Source organism: Triticum dicoccoides, chromosome 6B (assembly GCF_002162155.2).
Source record: "Triticum dicoccoides isolate Atlit2015 ecotype Zavitan chromosome 6B, WEW_v2.0, whole genome shotgun sequence".
NCBI classification, from domain to species: domain Eukaryota; kingdom Viridiplantae; phylum Streptophyta; class Magnoliopsida; order Poales; family Poaceae; genus Triticum; species Triticum dicoccoides.
Genome location: NC_041391.1, coordinates 545,301,040 through 545,309,517, shown reverse-complemented (window position 1 = coordinate 545,309,517; position 8,478 = coordinate 545,301,040). Strand labels below are relative to the sequence as shown.

Sequence of the window (8,478 nt, the reverse complement as noted above, 5' to 3'; positions counted from 1 at the left end):
AAGGGGAGAGGAGGCAGGGGCTCACGGCGAGTCGGTTGGAGCAGACGGCGAGCTTAGGGGAGGTCGGACGGCGACGTAGCGAAGCCGGCGATCTCGGGCGGCCGGAGATGGGGAAGACGGCGTAGGCGGCGAGGCAGGGCTCCCGGCGTTGTGTAGCTCCATGGAGAGGTCGGGGGCGTCGAGGCGGAGCCTTTGGTCACTCTGGTGGGGCGGAACGACGGTGGTGGCTACGACAGCGACGAGCGGCGACGACGGCGGTTCTCGGTCGCGTGAGTGAGAGAGCCAGAGAAGAGGGAGAGTGAGCGAGGGGGGCAGCGGGATCGGGATGACACAGGAAAGTCGTCTAGGCGTCCAGGGGATTGTCAGCAAGCAGTAGGTGGCCGGGAACGCACGCGCGCGCGCCACGCTTCGCCTCTGCCTACTGGCAGGAGGAAGAAGACGGCTCTGCCCTTGGTGGGCTGGGCCGCTACAGTGCGAGAACAGGTAGGCCGGCCCAGGTAACTCTCTCTCTGTTTTCTAATTTAAATTGTTTCTATTTTCTATTTATTCTGTTTTGTTTCGATTTAGTAAAATACTAAACCATTTTATAAAATCCTGGAAATAATTAGGGGTGCTGTCTGAATTATTCCAGTGACCCATAACAATTTCCAACATTTTTGGAGCACCTAAAATATATATAGCATTTAAATAGCTCCAACTCAAATATGTTTGAATTAATTCAAAGCCCAAATATGTCCTGAAAAAATGTAAACCATCTATGGTAGATGCTTCCACCTCAAACCAGAAATGTTGAACATTTTTAAAGGGCATTTTGAGTTTAATGGAAAAGATTTTATTTTGACCCTAGTTGAATTCATTTGGTGCTAGGGTTTGAGAATCCCCATTTCATAGTTAAATGAAATTTAGACATGATGACATGATGATCATGCAAGGACAAGCAAAGGCTAAGCTAGGGCTGTGACAACTCACCCCACTAACAATAATCTCGTCCCGAGATTCAAGCGTAGGGTAAGATAAAGGGGGGGACGCAAACTAACACAATCTTCACGATCCAGGTTGCACTTCATAAGAACGTTGACTCGATCACCATCTTTGTCTCGAGGTCTTGCTCTGGGGACTCCAACCAACATGACAACAAGAGGAAAAGGAAAACTCTAGAAGGATCGATCTTCTCGAAGATCGAACAACTCAGGATCAACTCACAGAATGAGACATAGCAACATCTCTCGAGCTGAGACACGAAGCACCCATCTAGAGGGATGGAGTGGAACAGATGATGAGGGTTTCAAAGTAGCGAGGAAACAAATACTATGATCCCATAACGGGGCATCTTGGGAGAGGTGACTCGTAGAAATATTCCCTTAAGTGGTAAAAAGAGTTACTTTTGATTCAAAGATCATTGAAACTCTTTATACCAGCCTAAGGCAAATCATAATGGATCGTTTGAGGGAGCTCGGAGGAATGACATACTCAAACTAGGATGGATGATGTGGATTACCTTGTTAAAGACAACGCAAGGAATGATTTTGTTTGCGCGTGCTCTCAAAAACTTGAGCATTTCCATATTCATCAAAGTTTTACCAACATCCGTGTCAAGGATCCCAGCAACACAACGTACTACCTTGATGAACAGCGATGGACGATGCAGATGCAAAGGAGGATAACCTTCTCAGATTTCACCTTAGCGAGGCCAAGGAAACAAAATCTGGATGATCGACCGAGAGGCATTTAGCACTCCGCTTCTAATATTCTCCTTCATGTGCTAGTGTATCCCATTCGTAGATATGGTTTGGTATCTAGAACATCAAGTAAAAGTTCAAACTTCGGGAGCACAAGAATCCATAAGGAGTAATACTGGAGTAAATCCTACGAAATCCTTATGGGGAGGTGGCCAACTTCTTCAATCAAGATATCTATCTATCTATTATTATATATAAAAAGTATTTGACGGGTTAACCAGAAAAAGAGAAATAATCTAGAAATTACGAGAATAATTAGGAACATCTGGTCGTTGATTTGGTGGACCACTAACTTTAAATAGATAATTAACGGACCAGATAAGAACTGAGAAAAAAAAGAAACTCGAAAGAAAAAAATACAGGTCTCCGCATGGCCGGATCCAATCTTGAAATCTCCTCATTTAAGTAATTAATAACGGACCAGATAAGAACTGAGAAAAAAAAGAAACTAGGAAGAAAAAAAAATACAGGCCTCCGCATGGCCGGATCCAATCTTGAAATCTCCTCATTTAAGAGCATGCTTGGATACGTTTTAGTCCCATGACTAAAAGTAGTGGGACTAAAACTTGCTAGTCCCACCCATGCTTGGATCCAAGTACTAAAGAGACTAAAATCTAGTTATTGAGCATTTATTATCCTCCAAACCCTCCAATCCAGAACTAAGGAGAGGAATTAAATGAGGAAAGAGAGAGCTAATACATATTTTAGTAGGTTTCCCATGACTAAAAGATTTTAGCCTCAAGACTAATCCTAGCCTCTCTTTAGTCAGGGGTGCTTGGAAGTTTAGCCTCTAAAAGAGACTATTTTTAGTCAGACTAAAAATAGTCCCTTGTATCCAAGCACCCTCTAAGACTTAGAAGAAAAAAGGAAATAGGCCTCCGCATCCAAATCTCCTTATTTATAGAAGTTGCTAAAAAGTGGAGAACGCAACCCCATAAAAATAGCATGTCCAGATCCTAAAAAAAGATAGGAACATCTGGTCGTTGATTTGGTGGACCACTAACTTTAAATAGATAATTAACGGACCAGATAAGAACTGAGAAAAAAAAGAAACTCGGAAGAAAAAAAAATACAGGCCTCCCCATGGCCGGATCCAATCTTGAAATCTCCTCATTTAAGTAATTAATAACGGACCAGATAAGAACTGAGAAAAAAAGAAACTATGAAGAAAAAAAAATACAGGCCTCCGCATGGCCGGATCCAATCTTGAAATCTCCTCATTTAAGACTTAGAAGAAAAAAGGAAATAGGCCTCCGCGTCCAAATCTCCTTATTTATAGAAGTTGCTAAAAAGTGGAGAACGCAACCCCATAAAAATAGCATGTCCAGATCCTAAAAAAAGATGCAAGTCTAGATCCTAAAAATATATGCATGTCCACGTCCTATCGTGCTACTCCATCTCCCCATCGCATGTCCAGATCCTAAAAAAAATGCAAGTACAGATCCTAAAAAAGAAATGCATGTCCACATAATATCATACTGCTCCATATCTCCATCCCTACACAAAAAATAGAAACATCCCTTCATTCAATTTTATATGTCATCACCGTTATTTGATCTGAACGATCAATTTCCTTTTTTTTTGCGGGTAACCATCAATTTCCATTTATTCCCATGGGCGCTCCCAGTCTTATACCAAGGTAAAAAAAACTAGAAAAATAAACCCTACTCATCCTCTAATGTTGCTGCCGCGCTCTCATGATTGTCCGTGATGTGATCTCTCTAGCGAGGCTCTTGGTCTCGGAGAATACTCCACTTCATCCTCATCCGGGTGAGGCTGCTCGCCGATGCTTTTGGCTACGGTGGAGGCATCCAACCAGATGTAAAGATGTACGTGCAAGTATATGTATTTTGCTTGCTTGAATTTTGTGACTGGCCGGAAACAGACGCACCTCAACTCAACATCTGCAGGTCAGCAGATAACGTAAATTAATTGGTGGGCTAATCTTCATGCACATTACAAGTTTCAGATTGATGGTCTAATCCTTCAGGCACACTGGAAGTTTCAGATCGATTAGCTACTCCTTCATGATAGTAAGTTTCAGGTTAACAAATATTTGATGCATGCACATCAGCGTCATCGGCCAAGTTGACTTGCAGCATGCACATGGACATCTGATTGAACTATGCATCCGGACGTACATATAGTAATAGCTAGCACATGTGTTCCTTCCGATTGCAGTCTCTATTTCTTTGATATAGTCTTTACTCTTTACCTAATATATATATATATATATAAAGAGAATTGGGTTTCTGACATACGTCGTTGCGCGCGATTTTGCATTAAAGCCCCTCGGTTTATAAGAAATTAACCCGCAGTCCTGGTTTTAGTGGGTCTCTATATAACGTTTTAATTTTGCAAAAAAACCCTGTACTCATTTGAATTCCACCTGCTGTCCTCCCGTCGTCTTATCCATTTCTCCTGCGACAGCGACGGCGGCTTCGCCCATTCCGTCGTGCGCCGGCGACGGCCGCCGCCATGCCTCGTGCGCCGGAGGATGGAGGACGGCGCGGCGAAGCGGGGCAGTGGTGGTGGCGTGTGCGGCGGAGACGGCGCGGCAAACGAGGGGGTACCGTCACGCGTGGTTGAACCGTTGCCCCAACTCCGGGAGCCGCATCCCGGTTTATCTCCAGCGGGTTACTGGGCCCTGCACCGGCGTGCAGAAGAGATTTCTAGGCTCATAAACCGTAGGTAGACTAGACTGGTGCCTTCTCTTCATGATCTCGTAAGGCCGGGCAGTGGCGGTGATTGACCGGCCGTCGTGCCTCGCGCGGGAGGATGGACGACGCTCACCGGGGCGTCTGCGGCGGAGATGGCTTCTGCCGCGTGTCGAGGTGGAGCAGCAGAGGACGGGAAGGCAAGAAGGCAGGATGGGTACGCTGTGCACCAGGGCCGCCTTCGTCCTCCACCTCCTCCAAAAGCGCGCGCTCGCCGCGGGTACTGGCGGTGGCACGGCGGTCCTCGCCCTTGGGTGCGCGGACGCGTCGGGGATCGAGGAAGCTCTCCTCCCTCGCGGCTGGAGGCGCTCGGGATCGAGCGAGTGGGCGAGGGGATCGGGGCCCCTGGTGGCTGCCTGCTTGGCGATTGCACGAGATGCTGGGCTGGCCGACTCGATCTCCTCGACCCAGGGCCCGTGCTCGTCAGCGCCTGCCCCATCGCGCATGACTTCTCTGATCCAGCGCGCAGTGAGGGCGCGGCCGCTGCCAGTCTCGCCGCCGCCCTGTCACGGATCGCCACGCCCATCTCCTCTGATCTGAACACCTCTCCTACATCCCCTGTTGCGATCATCCCTTGCTTAACGAGAAAAAAAATCCAATGCCTACACACATGTATTCTCCCTCGCAAACTATACAGTTCCTACAAGCCATGGCGACATTCACCTGCAACTATTTGGACAAGGACTGGGAGGAGTGGACCATGGCTGCACCGAGGTCCACCCACTAGCGGCCGGCCACCATGGCTGCAACGAGGATTCCCTCACCAAGCCTCGCCGGCGTTCTGGATCACCAAGGTACTTCTACTTATTTGTCTCTACAAGATTGTTGCATATGTTTTTTCTGCTTTTCCACTTAATGGTGTTAACCTTCTTTTAGGTACTTCCTGCTCCAGGATTTTCTTGTTGAGAAAACACAAAAATATAAATATGAATATATGCCCATGAAGCTGCTCTGGTTTGTCTTTTAGAGTTTAGTCCCATTTACTCGTGTCGTTCTACAATAATAACATAATTGATATCAATTAGACTTCTTTGAGTTTACTGAAATTTAATGGTTTGCCATGGAATATGAAATTTGACAATGACACCTGCTGAACTAAAAATAATCTAGCGAGCAATAGTATATAATGAATAGTTATTACCGTATCGGCATCACATTGCTCTATGGATGAATAACATGACAATAAACTGGCAAAATGGAAAGGCTTTGTTTAGTGTGGGTACCAAGCAGGAAAGTAGTTAACGGAGATAGACTATTTGACAGTTGCACAACTGGAGTGAGATACTATTTGTTTTCTTGTATAGTGAAGATGGCCTATTTTGTGGTGTAATATAACTATGGTAGCTCTCTGGAGTGAGAATGCCGAAGCCCTAAAAAAAGCCATCAGCACGGAGTTCCTGCCATTAAGGAAAAAAACTAGCAGAGAAACAGCTCGGGAAATCGTAAGTTTATCTTGCTTTTTGAATGTGCAGCCTGTAACCAGAGAAGCTTGTTCTAATTATAGTATGCTTATTTTCCCTGAGCTGTTTCTCTGCTAGCTATTGTTCTCAAGCAACTAACAAACTATGTATAGAAGAAGTCTTAGTAGGGAGCTATTTTGAAACAAGATGAGGAAACCCTCAAGGATTTAAACAGTAAAATACGAACCTGCACATGATCATATAATGTACGGATCACAGGCTGGCCAAAGCCTTCTTTCAAGTCTCCTAACATTGTCTGCTTAATTTTCACTACCTGCAAGTACAACTAGCTAGAAATTTGGGTATGCTGCTATGTGCCTTGAGTTTGTAAGACAAGTTCTCTTTGCTTCGAGGAGAGTTTGACCACTCATATCTCTCTTTTTCTTGCAACCTGCACTTAGTAGGTTGCTTTTTCTATGATATATATTGTTTCATTCTGGTTGCTGAATATGATAGTCGTAGCCCGTCAGAAAAATATGTCAGCCGATTGATTCTTCGTAAAAGGTATAGTGACTGTTGAAAAGTTTACCTGATCTTCCATTTATATTTTTCAAAAGACAGTCCTAGAGATGTTGCTTTATTTTTCTGCTTATTGCATTTATTGGAGCACCTGCAATGGGAAAATTGAATGTTTGAATGTTCCTCTTGCTGTTGACCACACTACAGTTGATTATATCTCATTGAGACCTGAATCATCTTCCATGGTTATTCAACATTGAAGCTGCTTGCATTGATCCACAATACATCTTGACTTCAGCGAAAAATGAGGTATATTGAGATTAATGACGCATGGTTACATACAGATAGAAGAACCGGTTGTACTATATGTATTTTTTGTCCTCAAGTAGCGCTTCTACTTACTCATGGAGCAACTTGGTCCGCAGGTTCTGTACACACTATTTTCAGAAGCTTGTGTGGCAGCAACAATATTTGTGCCACGACATGTAATCGAAACAGAGGGAAAAACTTTGTAGAGATCGAAGTTTCACTGTTACAAACACAATAAAGGTACCCTCTGCTCTTCCGTCTGACATAAGCCATTTCAGATCATCTTTGACTCTTTGTGTACCAACTAGCATCTATAAATAGCAGCAGTGATATTATAAGGTGGCCGTATTATATATATTCTTAGTTGAGAATTTGGTAGTTAGCTAACTTAGGGCATGTGGATTACATGTACCATGCCGAAAAAACTTACATGCTCTTGTGATTGCAGGTTTCATGGTGGCAGTGCCTTCTTCTACATGATGGGAATTCGACGGCATTTTGTTGTTTTGTTGTTAAATACCAACTGGGCATGTCGTTTATTCACAGATCAACTAATATGACCATCTCTTGCAGACAAAACGCTCGGGGAAAGTCCCAGCCGTGCACCTGTGATCGCTGGAACGACATACTGTTTTAGGAATGCAATACAGACTGGTCAGGAGGTTTGTGTCTATAGGATTGAATTACATGATATGTCAAAATGGTGGTCTTTATTATGCAATTTAACTGATCTCTTGTTGAACCCCTCCTTTTCCAGAAAAAAACTATTATTTAATCTTTGAAGTTTAATCTTCTGTCTGCATAGTTTTACTGATAATTGAATGCATCAGTTCAAAGCATTTTGTGGTGAAAATCTAGGTCAACAGCCATATATATACTAAGTGAACTTACTACTGACTGCATTTCCTGTTAGCAGAGTTTACTGTTTGATATTTGGGACCCTCAATTTCGCTCAGAATCTCATTATCCAGATGCTGTCCTGTCATATTTTTTCTTGATAATCAAAGTGAATTTCTTTGAAATTATTCCAACTCTGCAACTGGTGGAGGGTTGCGCTTAACATAAGGTCCCAAAAGGGAAAGAATCTTATATTCTTTGTTAACAATCGAGTAAAACAAAGCATCATTGTGTCGTCTTACTTTGAATAGTTTAGGCGGCAGCTTCTTTTGTGTGGCGTAACTATACATGGATTTCCTGTTTCAATAGGGCTCTATTAAGTTGCAACCAAGCAAGTGCATGGTCATGCCAGGTACTTTTGTTCTTAATATTGTGTAGGTTTCTATATGTTGAATTTATAGAAGCATTATTAAGCTCATGCTTTCGGGGAAATGATTGACAATGGCACTTTTGAGCTATGATGCTCATATGTGACCAAATGGTATCATTTCAACCCAACAAAGAATGTTGATACTGGAGTTCATACTCCATCTGATTTTACTTCCTATCATTTTTAGCCTGTTATGTAGAAGATTTATACATGGCAGCTACATGAATGGGAATCAGCAGTAAACAGAATGCAGGGTTCATCAAATGGGTAACAAGAAAAAGGCTACCCCAAAACCTGCATTGTTTGCCTTCTATTTGGAACCTCATGGACTCAAGCTTCAGATACCATCTAACTGACCGAAGCAGAGATCACATAAGTTTCGATTATATAGCTTTCTGAAGAGAGCTGGATGGCTTTTACTAAGATGGTACAAAATGTATGTTTTGTAGTCAAATCATTAGCTCATGCTTTTTTTCCTGGCAAAGTTTCTTGTTTCTGTTAAAACCTTCAGGCCGGAAAAACAATGA

At 43.4% G+C, this 8,478-nt stretch overlaps 1 long non-coding RNA gene across 2 annotated transcripts; it reads left to right on the top strand.

The window, feature by feature from the left end:
- Nucleotides 1-4,487: 4,487 nt before the first annotated feature.
- LOC119322056 lies at nucleotides 4,488-7,473 on the top strand. 2 transcript variants are annotated; one of them, XR_005155364.1, is made up of 4 exons: nucleotides 4,488-5,250; nucleotides 5,333-6,684; nucleotides 6,801-6,924; nucleotides 7,133-7,473. It is a non-coding gene; the product is annotated as an uncharacterized LOC119322056 (long non-coding RNA). The 2 variants fall into 2 exon arrangements; XR_005155363.1 differs by having other exon boundaries at nucleotides 4,488-6,684.
- The last annotated feature ends 1,005 nt before the right edge of the window (nucleotides 7,474-8,478 follow it).